This window comes from Protopterus annectens, chromosome 2.part0, assembly GCF_019279795.1.
Source record: "Protopterus annectens isolate FY-2018-M chromosome 2.part0, PAN1.0, whole genome shotgun sequence".
In the NCBI taxonomy this organism is placed as follows: Eukaryota; Metazoa; Chordata; order Ceratodontiformes; family Protopteridae; genus Protopterus; species Protopterus annectens.
The window spans coordinates 1,769,591,190-1,769,613,689 of record NC_056728.1 but is presented as its reverse complement, the minus strand read 5'-3'; positions in this window follow the sequence as shown (position 1 = coordinate 1,769,613,689).

Here is a 22,500-nt window from a genome sequence, read left to right as displayed (position 1 = left end):
TCACAGAATGTCCACATTTTACCATCATGTATTTTTGTCTGTTCCTTCTGAGATCTGTACTTTTCTGGCAAATAGCTGAGGATTGCAGTCGTCATGTAATGACAAACAGTTGAATTTAAGACTCCACATTCTTAAGAATATTCACTGTAATGTGAAATGTATCATTCTATGAACTTCCTTTGTTTGTAACAGGTATATTTAAAGTCTGTCCCTATTTATCCCCCCATCATTTCAGGCATTGTCCAGATGTGATGCTCTGAGAGGCTGTGAGTTGGGATCACAGCTCAGGAGCCTTACTCACCTAGGAAAGGTCAACTTATATATGACAACCACAGGAGTATTTGTCAAACTGTTGTGACTGTGCCACTGCTAGGCCAGTTAATTGGATGTTTTCCATATCCATGTTTCCTGTGATTATGAGTATGACACAGGTTTGCCTTGTAAAGCTAGACACCTATAGAGGGTGTGGGCATAGTAGAGTACTGTTGCAGACATGTGTGTTGAACTGCATGTGATATAGTGATATATTGAATTATTAACATTCAGCTGTAAAGTGTTCTGTTGGACAATAAACACATTTGTGACTGATTTATGTAGTCACATACACATATACCTGTGTTATGTCACCCAAACCATTGGCAAGTCTGTGAGCAATGGCATTGTAACATAATAGCCTACGTATGACTGTTGGACATCTTCCAGGTTATCACAGTGATGTCAAAGCCTACTGTGCAGTCAACGTACTAATGTATGGTGCAGCTATATTAATACAGTATCAATATTGATGTCTCTTTTGACACACATTTATGTGTGCCATTGTCCAGACGTACTGCTGTAACAGGTTGAGAAGTATGATTGAGCAGCAAGACTGTAAATACAGTGTGCCTTTACTAACATTCAACAGAAATGTATACCAGGTATCCCCTGAGCACATGTATGTATGCATATGTTCAGCTGGAAGGCACAAAACTAATCACATGGGTTTCAAGCAGACAGGTAAATAGGTTGTGCATGTTGCACATGTGTGTAATATCACTGTCAGTGCATACAACAGACATATATGTGTACAGCTACTGGTGGTTGCATTGCCTTGACACTGATATGGGTACTAGAGTAGGCATGATCATCAGGTATTAATCAGAGAAGTGTCCACATGTGTTATGACCCTCTGTCTATGCCTACCACTACCAGCTACATCAACACCTATATACAGTGAATATCACAAGTGTATACACCCCTGTTGGAATGCCAGGTTTGTGTGCTGTATGACAATCAGACCACAGAAGATCATTTCATAATGTTTCTCATCTTGAATGTGAACAATAACCTGTCCAATTCCATTGAAATACAATCAAAGGTGTTTCTAGGAAGGTGAGCAGCTATTGCCAAGTGAAGAAGTGCAATGATGTTAGAGTCCAGATCAAGACTGATGAATGTTGTAACCATCTGAAGAGGTGTATACACAAGATTAAGGGTGTGCACACTCATTCAACTGGCTTATTGTAGTGAGTATAATTGCCATATGTTTTCACAGAGCAGAGTGTTATGTTTTCAATTGAATTGTACAAGCTATAGGTCACACTACAGGCTGGAATTGTTATGAAATGACTTAATGTGGTGTCATGTTCAATTGCATAACATAACAACCAGTGCTCCCTGGTATTGTTTACATTCTGCATGACATTGACTATAATGGCAAAATGCAGAATTATATTAAAATTGACCTTTCTCATTTTTTTTTAATTTCGGTACTATCAGGAGCGGCCTTAGGTCAACTGGTGCCCTAGGCAAAAGCTCGGCAGTGCCCCCCACCACACCACCCGTTGCTCCCATCCTAGTCTACCTACACCAAATAAATACTGAAAAAGCACCCCTACTAGAGCGGCGCCCTAGGCGGCTGCCTAGTTGGCCTATGCCTAAGGCCGGCTATGGGTACTATCCCATTTGCACACCCCTGCCCTAAGCTTAAACGTCCATTATCGGCCAACAAAAAAAAAATTGAATTTTATAAAAAAAAATAAACTATTATTAATGCCAATGGCCTTATATTTGGCCATTGGCATGTGTGTTTGACTGTAATGCATGCTTTCCATGAGCTGTTCTGCCTCCGATTACTCAGATGCATAAATGTATTCAGTTACTAACTGAATACATTCCTGCTCTAACACTGTTCCTGCATGGAGTCCGGCCAGCTTCAAGGATCGCAAAATCACCTCATTTGTATGTTTTTTACCAGCAAATGAGGTGATTTGCATCCTGCATGGCTTTCCATGCAGGAACAGTGTAGGGCTGTTCATGCACATGAAAACGGCCCTTTCCTGGATCGCTGGGTGGCCATTTTCCATGCAGGAGCTCCTACATGGAAATGCAGAGCGTGTTCGCCTCCAAGAAGGGCCATTTCTGCTTAAAAGTGCTTACATTAGCTAAATGGTTGTGTGTGGCATGCAGCGGACATTAAAAAAGAAAAAAACACAGGAAATAGCAGAACTCTTTGCATTTGAGCACCGGATATGTGTGGCGAGCCTCATGGCTTAAATAGGGAGGAGGTGGGAAGGGGAAACAGCAGCAGGAAGGCAATCAAGGAGAACTAGCATAGCGGGCAGGTTGAATGTATCAGAATCTGCCAATTACACATACATCAGTCCAGCACACTAATATAAACTATGCAAACACCCTACAGACTGGGTTTCCCACAAACTCTACACCATCGGTGTACACAGACGGGGGATTTTTAACTGGCAAAAATAATTAAATATGTTCAAGGCTGCTGCTGTTTTACTCTATCAATATGTGCTAGAGACCGAGGGTGGTGAGGAGGAGGAGAATGCTGCCAACCGACCCACAGTGAGGAGGAGGAGAAGAGTGTACAGACCCAGGGTAACCTACCAGGGCCTACATGAGCTGGAGATAGTAGAGCACTATAGGGTGGACAAGGACATTCTATAGCAAATCATTGAGCTGTGCTGGCCAAGCCTTACACACAGAACTAATAGAGAGGAACCCATCCCAGTGGATACTAAGGTATGTCTAAGTTTAAAAATACTAGCCACAGTTACCTTCCAAAGACCAACTGGGGATATCATGGGGGTCTCACAGGCATCAGCACCCAGGGTACTCCATCAGTTCCTGGATGCCATGACACAATATGCCAATGAGCACATATATTTCCCCACCACCCGTGAGGTGCTGACCACATTTATGTGTCTCTTCCACCATATAGCAGAATACCCTGAGTTAGTTGGTGCTATAGACTGCATGCACATCCACATCAAAGCACCATTCGGTGAGCGGGGCAGGGTCTACATAAACCACAAGGGCTTCGCTTCCATCAACTGCCAGGTCATGTGCAATGCCCAGGACATTATCATGAATGTGTGTGCTGGCAGCCCTGGAAGCTATCACGACTCCCACATCTGGCATTGCTCACCGCTGTATCAGGCATTTGCCAGGGGGACATCCCGAATGGCCATCTAGTGGGGGATGCTGGCTATGCACTGGAGCCATGGCTGATAACACCTATCAGAAATGCACACACACCCAAGCAAGAACACAATAATGAGGCACACGCACAATCCAGGATCATTGTAGAGCATGTGTTTGGGATACTCAAGTCATGGTTCCACTGCCTTGACATATCCAGTGGAGCCTTGCAGTACTCTCAAGCTACATGTACACAAATGTTCATACTATGAGCCATGCTAAACAATATGATGCTGTGGAAATACTTGCAGCAGGAGTTGCACGTGGCAGAGCCACACAGCCCCCTACCATTGCCAAGGCTAGCACAGGCACAGAGGTACTCAGAGGAGGAACATCCTGAGCCTGCCCTTGTAGGCAGAAGGAGGCATGCACAGTATGCCCAGGCCTTGGCAAAGAGGCAATGCATAGCACATACTGACACTGCAGGGATCCAGGGACTGATACCTCTGCCGGACTCACACATACAGTAAAAGGGATGCCAAACTTGACACTACCTGAGCTTTACCATGTACAGGGAGCCCTCCAGCACTGTCCTCAGTACTGGCCCAACAACAAGGTAAGCCATTCTTCCTATCAATTACTGAATGGAGTAGTATGTTCTCATACTTGTATGTATAATATGGATGTAAGCATGCAAGGGGATTGGGTGGTTGAATGGGATAGCAGCAGACAGCTATATAGGATAGTAGGAAATTCATAACAAATGGTGTCAACATACTAGGCAGCTCTACACAAGGTGACAACCCCCACTGCAGTACATGTGATGGCCCAAAGAACTGTGGGTGTCAATAGGTCACATCAGGGCATATGTAGATGACCGTGAAGAAAGGCTAGCCTAAGGCCCCCACTTTTACTGAAGTCTCCACTTAGATATCAATATTTCATCTAGGTTTATTGCTCTGGCATTGCCTTATACAAAAAAAAAAAAAAAAAAAAAAACATTTTTATGCTCTGTTTTTGTATACAACTAATTGTTACTTCCTTCTATTTTGCTGTATTCTTCTGTATACTTTTTCATGATTGTACTTAATTTTTGTGTTTTTTATTCTATAATGTTAGTTTGTATATCAATTGTTAATGGCTTTTCTACTCAACATTGAGCTTTTCTCCCCGGGCCTCTACTGAAAATGGACATGTATCCAGCTAGACTAGCCCGGTCAACAAATGTAAAATAAAAAAATAAATAAAATAAATAAATGATGGCAATGGTGAACAGCCCCCCCACCAGACCTACACAGACATACTACAACAGGTCTGACAGTTGCATTCTAGTTCTGAAGGGTAAGAAGTCTGAAACTGAAATATATGCCATTAAGATCCAACGTGTGTACTCTACTCCTGTCTGCATGATAGGTCACAATACAATATGAAATGGAAGCCAACAGAGTAAACAAAATACCATGCAGTCATTGCAAATGTTAAAGTCTGCAGGTGTGCAATCCCCCCCACACACACACACAATCCCATGTGGAAGTGCAGTAACAGATGACCTTCAGCGGTCTCAAATGGCCTCCAGTCCTCTGGGAAAGGCCCATGCCTCACCCATAGTGCCAATGTATGGAATGTCAGGAGGTCCAAACTAACAACCTAACAGTAAACAGAAAACAAATGCAAGGCCATGTTGACAAATGCCAGTAGCATGCCTCCCCATGTCCTACTGCATGGACTGTGGATCAGGCCATAAATACTACTGGGATAAAGGCCCAACTATAGGAATACCTCTGAGGTATTGCTTACATAATGTTAGGTGGAGGAGAGAATAAGAGAGGGGGAGTGTAAAAGCATGGATGTTATAGAGTGTGTGAAGTCTGAAACTCTAATGTCCACTCATACTACTCCCGACTGCAAAACCATGAATGAATAGCCACAAAACCACTTGTAAACAACAGTGTGAAGGTAAACTGACCAGATATATGAGTCCTGCCCCTGGATAACCTGGGTGTATCTGTACAGCTGAGAGGTATGGCCCCAGCAGGATATGGCCATTCCATGAAGTTGAGAAAAGCACAAGGAGAGGAACCCCAGCCAGCATACTAACAAGGTGCTGCATCATTTACACAAATCCAACAGTCTATTACCTGTAGCTACCCCTCCACAATGACAGGTGTGTGCCAGAATGTGTAGTCTATATGCCTCAGAATATTGGTCTCAGCTTCATTCATCTTGCATTTCCCGGTAAATAACTGTGAGTAAAGAATGATAACTGTCGGTAGTTGATGACATGAGACATCACAGTGTAAAACAGTACATATGTCAGAATATCTATGCTACAACCAAACATGTCACACAAGCAGCACAGACAGCAATAGTTACAGTATCCTCTGTATGCTAAGCCCATTGTGTCTCCATATTGGTAACCTATCTACAGATTTCCTGCAGAAACAGTTTGCTAGGTGTAGCTGTAGCACACAAAACCCTGAAGTGGAGTCCAACCCTCCCTGGAATAGATGCACACACTCAATATAGAAGGTCATACTAGGCATGCTCCTACACTAGAGAAATGAAGCCCATGTCTCACAACACAGTGGACTACAGATATCGGTTATTTGCAGCTGCCTGGGCGCACACACACACACACACACACACACACACACACACACGCACCAAATTGTACACCATTGATACTTCACACACTCACATTGGATAGGAATACACACACATATCTATGGCCAACATAATATAATATGTCAAACATACAAACACACACAGAGACATGAGGAAGATTAAGACAGATAGCGACAGGGAGAATCCCATTATGGGGCCTGTCAAATTCACTACACATCCCATTGGCCTATATCAAATGATGTGCTGATGTCATTCACTATAGAAATATCTTCGGTTAGCCATCAGCCCTATAAAGTCAGTGGTGCTTGTGATAACTGTATAGCACTACAGTACAAACAGGTATCTATGTAGCAGTTGTAATCTTAGTCTTGTCAAATGTAAAACTTTACACTGTGTGTGAGTGTGTGTGTTTCTAGATGAATGTGGTTGAGGCCATTCGCACTCACTAAATCTCTTGTATCCTTCAGCACTGCTGCTGTCACTCACCTTCACAGATACCTTTGGACAGCTCCCCAGCAAATAACCTCCGTGGTGCTTGTGATAACTGCATAATACTATAGTGTAGCAAACTAGATAGGTAGTAGTTCCAATCCTGATCCTGGCAACTGTGTAAATGTGAGTGTTGTGTGAGAGAGTGTGTGTATCCTTGTATAGATCTGATTTTGTGGTCATTCACACCTACAACACTTCTCTTACCCCTCCTTTAGTACTACTGCTGCTGTGACTCACCTTCAAAGATACATTTGGACAGCACTCCAACATATAAGCTCCGTGGCACTTGCAATAACGTTGTAATATTATAGTGTAGCAAAATACATCGGTAGGAGTTCCGATCTTGGCAACTGTGCAAATGTGAGTGTTTGTGTGAGAGTGTGTGTATTCCTGTAGAGACCTGATTTTGTGGTCATTCACACCTACAACACTTCCCTTACCCCTCCTTTAGCACTGCTGCTGATGTCACTCACCTTCAAAGATACCTTTGGACAGCTCTCCAGCATATAAGCTCTGTGGCACTTGCGATAAATGCAGAACAATGTAGTAGCAATAACTACATTGGTATGGTTGTGAATCTCATCCCTGGCAAGTGTTTGTGTGTGTACATATGCATGTCCATACCTCAAAGATTTTGGCACCATTTACACCCAGTACACATCTCAGTGCCTGACTTTAGCAGTCCTGCAGATATCATCCACCTTAGAAATACCTGTTGATAACCCTAAACCACATAAGGTCAGTGGTGCATGTGGTAAATGTGGAAAATAATGGTCCAAAAAGATAGCTAGAGGTTGAACCTCACCCCTGGCAAATGTAAATGTGTGTGTAGGGTAAAATATTTTTTGGAATCTCTCACCCACTATATCACCCAATGCCAGTATTTACAAGGGCTGGTGATGTTCCTCACCTTAGAAGTAACTTGAGACAACATCATAAGCTTTGTGGTGTGTGTGACAAATGTGGTACACTTTAGTAGCAATACATAGCTAGGTAGTGGTCTGAAACTCTGTAATGGCAAATGTGTGTGTGTGTGTGTGTGTGTGTGTGTGTGTGTGTGTGTGTGTGTGTGTGTGTGTGTGTGTGTGTGTGTGTGTGTATGTGTGCGTGTATGGGATCAGTATCTTGTGTGGGGGTCGGTGTGATTGTGTAGTAACAGAAACTATTGGGGGGTGGGTTTTGCTAAATTGTTATGTTGGGGATCTAGTGTATGTCACAATGTCCACATTACAAGGCCAACAGTTGTCAAACACCATAGAGGTTGATGTTGACAATCCACGGCCCTAAATGTCTAGTGCCATGTGCAATGATTATGTGACAGTATGGATTAGTGCAACAGTGATTTCAGTGGACTACATACCTGTTGACCACAACAGTGCTACTAACATCAGAAAGTACTTTGATGTGTTACATCTCCTGACTGAGTATGTGTTATCCAGCAAGTAAAAGGACATGGCACCCTGTTCCATCCCCTCAGTAGCCCAATCAATGTGTACAGTGGTCCTTTTACCATGTTCCCCACCGGACACCTGCAACAACTGTAGAGTCTGCAAATGTACCCCACAAAGGGAATACCATGCCTTATACACTTCCCCTGTATGGACAGATGCCACTAACTCACTGAATACCCGTATCATACTGTCAATGTAGGTGCAATCACTACCTCAGTTACATAGCCAGGTCTCACCAAATGAGGTCAGGAATGCTACATCAGAAGATACCAATCTGTCCACACAACATTCCCCAGAGACCTCAAGCACACTTCCACACATCAAAGAACATGCATGTGGGACATGTGCGCAACCCAGACACTGTCCATGTTATGGAATATAGATCACAAACATGGGAAGTAGTGCATATCACTGGCCACCCACAATAGAAACCTGGATGAATGAATGGGGAAAGCAATATGACATGTATACTACCCTTTACACTTCCCTTCACTCCAATTTAGTAGACCTATTGATGTCATCCATCTCAGAAGCACCTTTGGTTAAATTAGAAATGAATAAGCTCTGTGGCATATTTCATAACTGTGAAGCACTATAGCAGGAATACCAAGATAGGTAGGAGTTCTAATCCCAATACTAGCAAGTGTATGCTTGAATCATGTACTGTCTGGCTCATTCCATTTTTTACCTGTGTACTACCTTTTACACTTCACTCCAATTTAGTAGACCTGTTGATGTCGTCCACCTTAGAAGTACCTTTGGAAGAGGTGGAAATGTACAAGCTCTCTGGCATGCCTGATAACTGCGTAGCACTATAGTAGGAATACTTAGATAGGCAGAAGCGGATCATATCATGTGTGGCTTATACCATTTTGATGTGCATATCATACACGGCTGGTGACCATGTCCCACTGTCACTACTTTGTATAGTGTGGTGACAGCATCTACCTCACATGCAGCAGGTAAAACCATTGTACAGTCCTCTGTACAGATGTGTCTGGAATATCCATATGTTTGAAATCTATACGTGGTCAGAAATGGTCTGTGTGCCTTAACAATGCCCATGTATGTGATATTATAGCCAAATAGGCCATTGTACTGACACATATGGCAGCATGAGGTATCATACCTGACTGAAACATCATGTTGATAAGATGTCTGCCACCCTCACAGGTGGCCTGCCTTTTAGTTGCAATACATGAGTACAGATGCTTGGTTTTACAAGTGAACTGTACCTGTTATGGGTCACATTAAAGGCTGGAAGAGTTGTGAACTGTCATATTGTGGTCCTAATTAGTATGTAACAGGAACACCTTGCATCTTAAGAGGGGTGTGTACACAATTTATATACACTGTATACCAGTAATGTGTCACGCATGACCTTACCTTAGGCTGTTTGTCCAGCACAATTTGCTAGCCTTTGTCCAGATGTCCTGGCACTGACAATTTGTGAAGTATGCTACAGGAATGTTTAATTCACGTCAGATAGGCCCCAGTGGTGACCATTATGATGCAATACAGTTAACCCCAGCACAAGTGAACATGCACAACAAGCAATATAGCTATTACATAAAGCAATGTAGCTATTACTGATTGTTCTGTGCATGGTAAATTACATGCGCTTCACATGCCTGGGGTATTGCCAGGCAACAACAGGACAATGTAATGCTCACCAGCTTCAGGCTGCTGTCCTATATGCAGATCTGGGGGTCCTTTGTAGTTGTGAGTGGGAGTTATTGCCAGCAGATGCACATGTAGCCTTGGTATAGGATGGAGGCAGCATGTCTGCACATCTACAGTATTAACCACAATAATACACAATGTCCTGTCCTCACCATAGATGTGCACCTCTGTGCATTAGAAAACCCCATCCACAACTGCATTCAGACCTGACACATGCATGTAGATACAATATAGATACATGTATGTCTGATACATTTGTGTACTAATCCCCACTGGGCCCTTACCAGCACGCTCCTCATCCAGTGTGTGTGTGTGTGTGTGTGTGTGTGTGTGTGTGTGTGTGTGTGTGTGTGTGTGTGTGTGTGTGTGTGTGTGTGTGTGTGTGTGTGCAACCCACCTACACAATGCTTCCCTCAATGTTACGGCTTGTGTGTTTGGAGTGTGGCCCAAGTGTGGTGAAGAGCTTCTCGGTGGGAGTCAGTGGGGGCTGGATGGCTGGGCCCCGACCTGTGGCTAGCTGGTCCCTTGCTACAGCAGTAGCCCATTGATGGGCATGGCATTTGAGGTTGATGGCCCGATGCTGCACATGCTTATAGGTTCTGCTGTGCAGGCCAACATCATTTACCCTGTGGACCACACTGTTCCACAGGGCAGTCCTTTACAGCACATCTTCTGCTCTCCATTCACATAAGGCATAATGTCCAATCACATACTGGGTGATGATCTCTGTTTCCGCAACAAAGAATGCTGGTAGGCGAGCACTCTGCATGTTACCTGGAAGACATAAATAGGAAAAGTTCACAAGACCTCATACGGTTGTCAAAATACACATCAACAGTGGATATTACTTGCAAATAATCCAGACTACACTGTAACCCTCCAAGCTATCATGGCTATAGCAGCTTGCATTACACACCTGTCCCTGAGCTATTTTATTCCCCCCAATGCTGGACAATTAATTGCATAGTCCACTATCCTCCATTCATTTCTGTGTAGAGGGTTGACAGTGGTCATCTTCCATGTGTATGGTGTGTGTATGGTGGCAGATCTGTGTTTGACTGTGGTGTGTGATGGAGCTCTGAGCACATGCCTGATTTCATGTAGGAGGCAGACACTGATGTTATTATGCCCCATGGAAATATGCTGTTGTTCCCATCAGCAGGCAACATGTACATGCTCACCATTGTTGAGGGGAGGAGTGTGGTTGATGTGCATATCTCCATGTATGACTGGGGTGGACAGGGTGGCGATCTTCCCACCTAATCTGTGTGATGTAGGTTGCCTATATTCATGGCATGTATGTATGAGGTATTATTTACCCCCAGTACAGGGTGAATAGTGTTGTTCCATCTGAGGCATACAACATATGTGGAGACATGGTTGCAATTGTCCTTGGTGGAGTGGATATGTCCCATTCATAGTCATAGTCAGCTTTACAGGATGTCACCTGCAAACGTACCTGCTTGCTCAGATATAGGTGGACTTGCTTCAAAGTTGTTGCTTGCACCTATGTATCCCTGTACAGCCAACGTAGCAACCTATTATGTGGTTTGTGTATTGCTGCTGTTCACCAAAGAGGATTACTCTACCTTGGTGGAGGCTGGATATACAGGTCAGGTACTGCTGTGTCCATATAGCTACAGTGGATATAAAGGCTACACACCCCTGATACACTGCCTGGTATTTGTGCAATTAGAACATGACACCACAATAACTCATTTCACAACAATTCCCACCTGTAGTGTGACTTATAGCCTGTACAATTCAATTGAAAACATAATATGCTGGTTTGTGAAAACATATGGAAATAATACTCAGTACAATAAGCCAGTTGAATGAGTGTGCACACCCTTAAACTTGTGTATGCACCTCTTCAGATGGTTACAGCATTCATCCATCTTGGTCTGGACTCTAACATCATGGCACATCTTCACTTGGCAATAGTTGCTCACCTTCCTAGAAACACCTTTGATTGTATTTCAATGGAATTGAACAGGTTAGGGGTCACATTCAAGATGACAAATATTATGAAATGATTTTCTGTGGTCTGATTCTCATACAGCACACAAACTTGGCATTCCAACAGGGGTGTGTACACTTGTGATATCCACTGTATATAGGTGTTGATATAGCTGGTAGTGGTAGGCATAGACAGAGGGTCATAACACAGGTAGTCACTTCTCTGATTAATACCTGATAATCATGCCTACTCTAGTATCCATATCAGTGTCAGGACAATGTAACCACCAGTAGCTGTACACATATATGTCTGTTGTATGCACCGACTGTTGCAGAAAAGAGGAAAATCCCAGGATGCAAAAAACTCCCTTACCAGCCTCAGCAAGAAGCTGAGATCCCTCATAAAATCCTCCCAAGCTAGTTACGAAAATAAAATTGCTAAAGATTTCAAAGACAACCACAAGGCATTCTATAGCTATGTTAAGAATCTAAATGGCAATGCTCAGATCTGCTCTGAGTTACAACAGAATGGCATTAAATATACTGATCCCAAGGATATTGCCACTATCCTGGCAGATCGATTCAGTGCCAACTTCACCCCCTCTCACCCCTTAAAGGGCATATCTCAATACCGAAAGATTGCCAAATTCCAGTAATAACGGCCACACAGGTAAAAACAGCACTCTCCAAAGCTAAGAATACAGCATGCATGGGACCAGACGACATCCCAGGCTGTCTACTATATGAACCACAAAATGAACTGGCACCTCACCTAAGTGTCATGTTGAATCAGAGTCTCACCTCAGGCTTCATGCCCACTGAGTGGCACACAGCTACAGTTATCCCACTCCACAAGGGGATCCACCTTGGATCCTGGGAACTACCACCCCATCAGTCTGATGAGCCTGATCTGCAAGGCCAAGGAACATATTATCATGGAACTTTTAAACAAAGACATTGGCAACCTTCAAACACTGGACTCCACCCAGTTTGGATTCGTAAAGGGCCGATCTTGTCTCCTGAACCAAACTGACTTCTTTGAATCAGTCTCCAGAGCTGTGGATGAGGGGAGGGCAGTCCACACAGCCTATCTGGACCTTGCCAAGACCTTCAACACCATCCCCCATTCTAGAATCATAGATAAACTTATTAAGCTGGGTATTAATCCCTATGTCACTTGATGGGTTGCTAACTGGCTTACTGACAGAACCCACACTGTAAAAGTAGCCGACTCCAAATCCAGCTCCAGACAAATGACAAGTGGAGTACTTCAGGGTTCAGTCCTGGGACTGCTCTTGTTTGGTATCTACTTCTCTGAAGTACAGGCCAACACTAAGGGACTCTAGCTAACAAAGTTCCCAGATGGCTGCAAACTGGGAGCCATTATTGAATCCCCAAATGATGTGGATATTCTACAAAAGGGCCTTACAGAAACAGATGCTTGGTGCTAGAGCTATGAGCTCAAACTCAATGCCAAGAAATGTATAGTTATCCCCTTTGGGAAAAAAACATATACCCATGAATTACCACATAGGTGGCAGTACATTAAACACCGAAAGTGTGATAAGAAACTTAGGGGCACAGGTGGACAGTGATCTCACCTTCAATAACCACATTGCCACAACAGTCAGGCAATCCTTCTATGTGGCACACCTCATCACTAAGGGATTTTCATCCAGAAAAAAGGATGTCATTGTCCTACTGCACTCATCCCTCATTAGACCCATTATAGAATACAATGCCCCATTTGGTATGTACCTCTCAAGACATCTACAACAACTGGAAAGGTCACAGAAATACCTCACTAAAAGAATCACAGACCTAAAGCAGATACCCTATGCTGACAGTCTAAAAAAACTCAAGCTCTGTCACATATCGTCTACTCAGAGGCAATCTCTGCTTAACATACAAGGCCATGTCAAACCCAGAGCTGTTGGACATGCTACACTTAAATAAATCCCAATGCCTCAGAGCCACACACTCCAGAGATCTAAACCTTGTCATCAAAAAGAACAAAACATGCTGGAGGGATAGGTTCCTGATCCAGAGACTCCCCAGACTCTGGAATGGACTACCCATACATATCAAGCAGAGCACCTCTTTGGCCCTATTCAAAAGGAATCTTGTCAATTGGATGGGAGATAGGAAATTCACCCCAGGGATCACGTCAGTCACCCTGCTAAACAGGGATCCAGGGAAGTAAATACTGTGGGAAGAAACAGCCAGGGAATTGTTATGGCTGGATTTGTATAGGCCCTAGTGCCGATAGCCTAGTACTAACCTATGAACCTATGAATCTATGTGCAACATGCACAACCTATTTACCTGACTGCTCGAAACCCATGTGATTAATTTTGTGCCTTCCAGCCGAACATATGCATACATACACACATGTGCTCAGGGGATACCTGGTATACATTTCTGTTGAATGTTAGTATGGCACACTGTATTTACAGTCTTGCAGCTCAATCATACTTTTCAACTTGTTATAGCAGTACGTCTGGACAATGGTACACATAAACGGGTGTCAAAAGAGACATCAGTATTGATATTGTATTAATATAGCTGCACCATACATTGGTACGTTGATTGCACAGTAGGGTTTGACATCACTGTGATAACCTGGAAGATGTCCAACAGTCATAAGTAGGCTATTATGTTACAATGTCATTGCCCACAGACCTGCCAATGGTTTGGCTGACATAACACAAGTATATGTGTATGTGACTACAGATATCAGTCACAAATGTGCTTATTGTCCAGCAGAACATTGTACAATTGAATGTTATTAAATCAAAATATCACATGCAGTTCAACACATGTCTGCAACAGTACTCTACTACGCACACACCCTTTATAGGTGTCTTAGCTTTACAACGCAAACATGTGTCATACTCTTAATCACAGGTAACATGGATATGGAAAACATCCCATTAACTGGCCTAACAGTGGCACAGTCACAACTGTTTGACAGACACCCCTGTGGTTGTCATATATGAGCTGTCCTTTCCCAGATGAACCAGGCTCCTGAGCTGTGATCCCAACTCACAACCTCTCAGAGCATCACATCTGGACAATGCCTATAATGATGGGGAGATAAATAGGGACTGACTTTAAATATACCTGTTACAAACATAGGAAGTTTGTAGAATGATACATTTAGCATTACAGTGAATATTCTTAAGGATGTGGAGTCTTAAACTCAAGTGTTTGTCATTACCGGATGACTGCAATCCTCGGCTATTTGCCAGAAAAGTACAGATCTCAGGAGGAACTGGCAAAATACATGGTGGTAAAATTTGGACACTATGAAGATCTGTACAGTTGAGAGGTATGTCTGTGATATCTCCCACTGCAGAGAGGGCCAGATGCTATGGCCATAAGAGCTTTTTAGCAGGACATTAGTACAGCATGTCTTGTTGGGACATATATTCCACCAAATCATATTTCCCATTATTACATACCAAGTACAACATGCAATTACTTGCTCACATGTTCCATTTACCTTTTTTCTTTCTTCTCTTTTCCACTTTATGCTTTATTTGTTCTCTCTCTCTCTCTCTCTCTCTCTCTCTCTCTCTCTCTCTCTCTCTCTCTCTCTCTCTCTCTCTCTCTCTCTCTCTCTCTCTCTCTCTCTCTCTCTCTCTCTCTCTCTCTCTCTCTCTCTCTCTCTCTCTCTGCACTACATCTATAGAGCTGGTCTGAATAGGTAGCAGCATGACTTTTGTAGGTGATGCTCATGACCAGGTGATAGCCTGTGGACCTATTGGGGTTCCCCACTTGCTAATTACATACAGGGCAGCTGTGTAGTTATTCCAATAGCCAATGTCATTGCAACACACTCCTATAAATGAGTATTCCATGTGGACGTTGGCTCTTTCCCTTACTTGTGAGGAAGACATCCTGGAGTTGTGCGAGCTACTACCTCTTAGAACAAGACTTGTGGAGACAAGCCAACTAAATGGTGTGGAAGGTTCAAAACTTAGGAGCAGAATGTTAGTATTGCTGTTATATGTTTGGAATACTGCTAGTTTAACAGGGTTTGTCTGTACATGCTACTTCTGCATGGGGTTCAGTCTGAGAAAGTTCTGTCTCTGCATAGCTCTCAACTGTAGGGCCATCCACATAATGGCCGCAGGTTAGCCTGTTATGTATGGGCTGTTCCCCAGACAGGTGTTGTCCTTGGCAAACCAGTAGCATACTCTGGTGATTGCATTTTGTAGATGGTAACATCCATTTGTTTTTCTGACTTTATATCCCTCAGAAAAGATATGTTACAACAAACCCTGTAACACCAGCTACTTTCTATGTATACCAGCAATATTTCTTGTATGGCCATGTATTTGGGCTTCTGTCCACCAATTATGTCAAGCTTTTTCCAGATGTCATACAGTAGTAGATGGATAGGAATACTTGTCTATCATTATTTAGTGTTGTAATTCCTGCTGACGGGAATGGCTGGGAAACATTTTGAAGTCTGTACATTCAAGAGATAGGTATACAGAGAATGCTCTTAGGTGGCCTTGTAACATTTTTTATGTGGGGGACAGTAACACATGTTTTCAAATTAGGCTGTTACAAAATGTCAGACGTATTACTGATAAGAAATATGTCAGTTCTATAGCTGTACATTTGAATAAATAACACCATGGGGACAGTAGTGGGTCTCAAGGTACTGTTTCTGAAAATGTCTGTTCCTCAGTGTGATGAAACATTCATAAAAGGGCAATTATGTACAGACTCAATGTATTAATATTAACTGTGATACTTTATCCCATAGGGGATTAAATGATGAGTGTAATTGGAGGCTGTGTATTCAATTATGTAATTAGGTGTTAACTGCTTCTTGAGATTAAGGCATGTATTTCTGGTGATGTTTACTACTTGCAGGCTTTGGCCAAGACATCAGAGTATCATAAACATATGTGAATTACTGGCTGGTTGTATTTTCTTTGCTATGTTCAGACATTTTATTTGTTTTGCTAAAAGATTGCTGTATGTCTGGCCATTGTGTGTGGCCTTTCATGTTTTGTAGCAGTGTACTGTTCACTTATTTATTTGGACTGTGGATGGGGTGGGGACAGATGTGAGTGTCACAGCTGCTTTTGTATCCAACTGAGCATGCTGCCCCAGTTATGGGTGGTCTATCAGCAGCATATGTTTCTATAGGCAGTTTGGGAGATGTATGCATATATACATATATATATATATATATATATATATATATATATGTGTGTGTGTGTGTGTGTGTGTGTGTGTATATATATATATATATATATATATATATATATATATATATATATATATATATATATATATAAGCATGTAATATATATATATGTATATGTATATATATATATATATATATATATATATATATATATATATATATATATATATATATATATATTTGTATACATATATATATATATATATATATATATATATATATATATATAAAACTCACACTTCAGCGGCATGAAAATAATGCAGAACACTGAAATTCTTATAGAATTTTATTTTAGCACTTTCATCCTTAATATCCAAGGACTTCTTCAGAAATGTGATTCTGAAGAAGTCCTTGGATATTAAGGATGAAAGCGCTAAAATAAAATCGGTTCCATTATAAGAATTTCACAGTGTTCTGCAGTTTATTTTCCATGCCGTTGAAGTGTGAGTTTTATTTGTAATTTTTCTTCAACTAGTCCTTTCAGTTTGTGCTTTATATATATATATATATATATATATATATATATATATATGTGTGTGTGTGTGTGTGTGTGTGTGTGTGTGTGTGTGTGTGTGTGTGTGTGTGTGTATACCTCAGTATTTATTGGTAATATATCTATATATTGTGGTGGTGGTGCTACGGTAGCGTTGTCACCTCACAGTAAGACGCAGTCCGGTTCGATTCTCAGCTAGAGCGTCTTCTGCGTGGAGACATGTGTGAATGGGTGTACCTTCATTGAAGGTTGTGTGTCAGGCCTGGCAGGCCGGTACATAAAAAATCAACTGCCAATCATTAGCGGACCGGAGTTCCGCTGTGGCGACCCCTAACTGGGAAAAGCCGAAAGACACAATTGTTGTACATATATATGGATCTCCCTACATATCTCACTCTCTCTCTGTGTTTCTGTTCAGATATATATATTTATAGATACTAATCATTCCTAATTGCACACTTGTCTCTTCCCTATTACAAACTGGCTGTAAAGAAGGATATGTTTGAGAAAACATCCTCCAATAATACAGCTGAGGTGGCTTACTGGTAAACTGCATAGGATATGGTATGTCGGGTCCTGGGTTCAAGACCTGCAAGGGCTGTTTATTTTGTTGCTAGGCAGAACAAGGACTGGTGGATACAGAATGGTTACTTTTGAGCAGCTTTGAGCATGTTTGCATGGGTTTGCGTGACGGTAAGTGGTGCTAACATACGGTTAAATGAAAAGACGGTTACACCGTGTAGGCTTCGCTTACCAGTCCGCAAATCTGCTTACCATTTACATTTAAGCAATGCTGAAACCTGCTAAGCATAGCATAGCTCTGGTAACCAGTGATCACGTTCCAGTCTGATAAAATAGAAGGGTATTGACATCTTTAATATGTATATTTAATTTCCTGTACATAACATGCTTCTGTGTGCTGGTATTACAGTAGCAAGGGGTGTGAGTATACTGTATGGGACACCTGGGTATACATGGGTAGTACCACAGTCTTTTCTCTTTGGATTTGTGTCACACATTGGTAGTATCCCAGGTTATATGCAGTCACACTTGCATGTTACACCAGCTACAGTGCACCGGTTGACAGAAATAGTTTAACACATATGGTATTATGTATTTATTTATTTATAGTTTGATTACCAGGGAGGTCCACTGGGCCAGAGGACCCATTTTCAGTGGAGGCCCAGGGAGAAATGTTCCAAAAATACAAATTACAGAAATATCAAAAGTATAAAAGATACATTGAGGAGAACAGTTTACACAATAGGAACACTCATTACTACAAATAGTCAAAACAAAATTCATTACAGTGTTTCTTAAGGGTTAAACAATTTTAAAGCTACTCTTATAGAATAATTGGGGAAAATGCATTATATGTGCACATAGAGAAGAGAGTAGGAAGACACTTTGCATGCACTCATTTTAAACTATGAATCGATTTACAATATTTACACAAAGGAGTTAAGGAATAAATAGCTATAGGACTTTTTGAGTGATAGGATACACTCTTAGTAGAATAGCAGTGGGAGGTTTTTTTTAGAGAGAATAAGACCCTAGGAGTAGTGAAGAAGCACCAAGGGGCATGTTCTTGGATAGTTTTTAGGTGGGGTGAAGGCAGGTGCATTTCCATTTAGTGGACAGATGTTTGAAAAGCTGAGTTTTTAAATTTTCAGAGTTTGCTATTGTTCTTAGAGAGGAAGGGAGAGAGTTCCAAGCCTTGCCAATAGTGAAAGAGAGGAGAAGTTGGCCAGCAGGACTTTTAGGTTTGTTGATAGCAATAAGGTTTTGATGTTCAGATCTGAGAGTTCTGTTGGGGATGTGGGGTGGAAGGATGTTAGCTAGAGCATGACAGTTAGTAGGATGAAATATACGTCTGTGTGCAGTGGTGAGCTGCAGGTAGTTTAGGTAGTTTGGGAGTTCTAGCCAATTTTGAGATTGTAGGGTAAGGCAATGATGGGTGGACTTTTTGCTGTTGGAGGCAAATTTAGAGATTTTGTTGTAGCAGTTTTCTAGTTTGGAGGTGATAGAGCAGGAGGGCAGAAGGTAAGTATTGGCCAGAGTGTGCCTGGTGAAGTGAGAGAGAAAGTAATTATTCCTATATAGCATACCTAATTGTTGGTGGGTTTTCTTAATATTTTGTTGAATATGTATGCCAAACCTAAGGAATTTGTCTATTGTAATGCCGAGAAGTTTGGCAGTTGGCATGACTAAGGACTTTGAAAGTATCTTTATCATAGGAGTAGGACTTTCTGGGGGGGGGGATTAGGAGAATTTTGGATTTGTTAGCGTCAAGAAAGAGGTGGTTTTGGTGCATCCAGTTTTCAGTGGTTGAGAAAGCAGTTTGGGTTTTGAGGAGCAATTCAGAGATGTTTGAGGCAGAGCAGGCTAAGGTTGAATCGTCTGCGTATTGAATAATTTTAGCATGGGGGATAGCAGTGTGAAAGTTATTAATGAAAATATTAAATAGCATGGGTCCAAGGATAGATTTCTGTGATACACCAGTTGGGGTAGTAAGGAATGAGGAGTTGGAGTTTTTCCATTTGACTGCCTCAGACCTATCTGATAAGTAGCTAGAGAACCAGGATAGTGAGTTAGGTGAGAGATGCAGGTTTGAGAGATGAAGGAGAAGGTGTTTATGGGAAACAGTATCGAAAGCTTTAGAGAGATCAAGCAAAACAGTAGAGACCAAGTGTCCTGAATCTCGAGCTTGATTGACAGTTTCTAAGAAGGAGAGTAGGGTAGTAATAGTACTATGGCCAGGTCGGAAACCATGTTGGGTTGGTGTAAGAAGATGGTCTTGGGTTAGAAAAGACATAAGTTGGTGGTGGATGCACGTTTCTAAGATTTTAAAGATTGGTGAGAGTAGAGCAATAGGGTGAAAATTTGAAACGCTGGTGTTCTTGCCTCCTTTGTGAGGAGGGAGAATGTATGCTGAGCACCAGAGTTTGGGGACGTAAGATTCCTTTATAGATCTGTTAATAATTCATTACGTTAGTATCATTACGTTAGTACTTTTAACAGTGCTTACTCAAGTAAGAGTAGATTTCAGATTGTAGTACTGGAACCATACACCCCTGCATGCAAAGCTGGACTCTGAGTACTGAGTATTTTGTTCTATGTGTTTGAGCTGTATGTTTTTACGTATCTCCTATTGGATATTGATCTTATATGTTGATATTAACTGTAGACTACTATGTTCTTTGGACATGTTATTGAGGACTGCTGTCATGTAGTAATGGCATACCTTTCAGTTTCAGATGTGTATCTTTCAAAACATTCATCCTAATGCATAACGTGTTGGCTATCTACTTTCTGTCTGTCCTCTGTACAGCTATGCAGATGTAAGGTATTGCTACGGTCATACCACCATGTAGGTGCCAACATTGTATTGTGCTGTGGGCCTGGACAATGCTGCTAGTTCTGACATATGGGGCATTCCTTAATGTGGGCCTTGCCCCATTTCCTTGCCTGTGTGAGGGACATTACAGATGTGATGGCCTACAGACTCACATACAGTGGGTGGCAATACTGCACAGGACAGGACATGTGGAGACAGCCAACCAACATGGGGGACATATCCCCCGAATTGTGAACAAATTCTATGTCATCAGTGCTGTTATACACATGGTAGATTGATAGATTGACAGGGTTTGTGTGGACATGCATTTAGTGTGTGACGTCGTGACTCACAGGGATATGTGTCTGACATACCTCTCCACTGACACTCTGTCCACAGACTGGCCACATGTCTGCCTGTCATGTTTTGTGTGTTCACCAGACAGTTGTTGTCCTTGGTAAATCAGTTGTGGACTCTGGGGAATGCAGTCAGTAAATGCTCACATCGGTTGGCATTACTGACATCATATTCCTCATAAAGGATGTTACAACAAACTCAGTGATATCTGCAACTGTCTCAATGTATGGCAGCAGTATGTCCAATTTACCCCTGTGTTTGTACCTCTGTTCCCATCTAGTGATATAAGGGTTGATGCCAAGCTTAGTGAATGAGGAATGTTATTAAATACTTTGGCCAGATCAATGTAGGCCGTATGTGTCACCTTGCCTTCATCCACAGCTCAGGTGAATGATGGCAAGAGAATGACCAGTTTGAATGAGCAGGTATGACATACCCTTCACAAAGGTAAACTGTTTGGGATCCTGAGTCTGCAGATTCCAGTTTCCCTGTTTATTAGGTGCATGATGATGCATTCCATAGCTTCACATAACAGACTTGTCAGGCAGTTGGGGTGGTATTTCCCAGGATCTGTAGTTACACCTCATTTGTGGAGAGGGGTGATTGTAGCAGTGCAAAATTCAGTAGGGACAAAGCCTGAGGTGAGGCTGTGCTTGAACAGGGCACACAGGTAAGGTGCCAGGTCACTCTGTAGTTCATGTAGAACACAGCCAGGGATATTCTCAGGTCCCATAGAAGCTGTATTCTTGGCACTGGACAGTGGTGTTTTAATCTGTGCTGCAGTAATACTGAGTGCCTGGCAGTGTACTGGCATTGTGATTGGTCCTTTGGGGGGAGTGAGGGGTAATGTTTGCACTCAAGATGCCAGCCAGTATATTGGCATTATTTGTTGGCTCAGTTTGGGAGGTGCCATTGTCCAGTAGCTCAGAACAATTCTTGGTATTGCCATGGAGATTCTTTACATAACTGTATGAGGCCTTGTGATTCTCTTTACTATGTGCTCCAAGTCTGTTCTCACAGCTAACTTTGTTGTATTTGATGAGGGATCTCAACTATTCACTGAGGCTGATAAGGGTTTATTTCCTGTCTTGGGACTTCACCTTATTCGTTATCGGTTCCCTCCTTCTGTTGTACAGTGTATTTATGGCAGGGGACTACCAGATCAGCTTCGTTTTTTGGAGGTGAGGGTCCTGGTTGTATTGGGTAAGGCGGTATCCATGCATTTGTGTACGTGTTCATAGTGCATTGTTGTTTGATTCAGCTGTCATGCAACTGGTCTCCATTTGCATGGCTGCCATGAAGTTAGCTACCTCTGATTTTATGAGGCCATAGTTAGCTTTGGAAAGGCTTTTCATGGCGGTTACCTGTGCAGTGGGGGTAGGACGGCTGTGGATTTCAAAAGGTGATTACTTTGTGCTCAGATAAAACAGTGAGGTGTTGACTATTGGTGTAG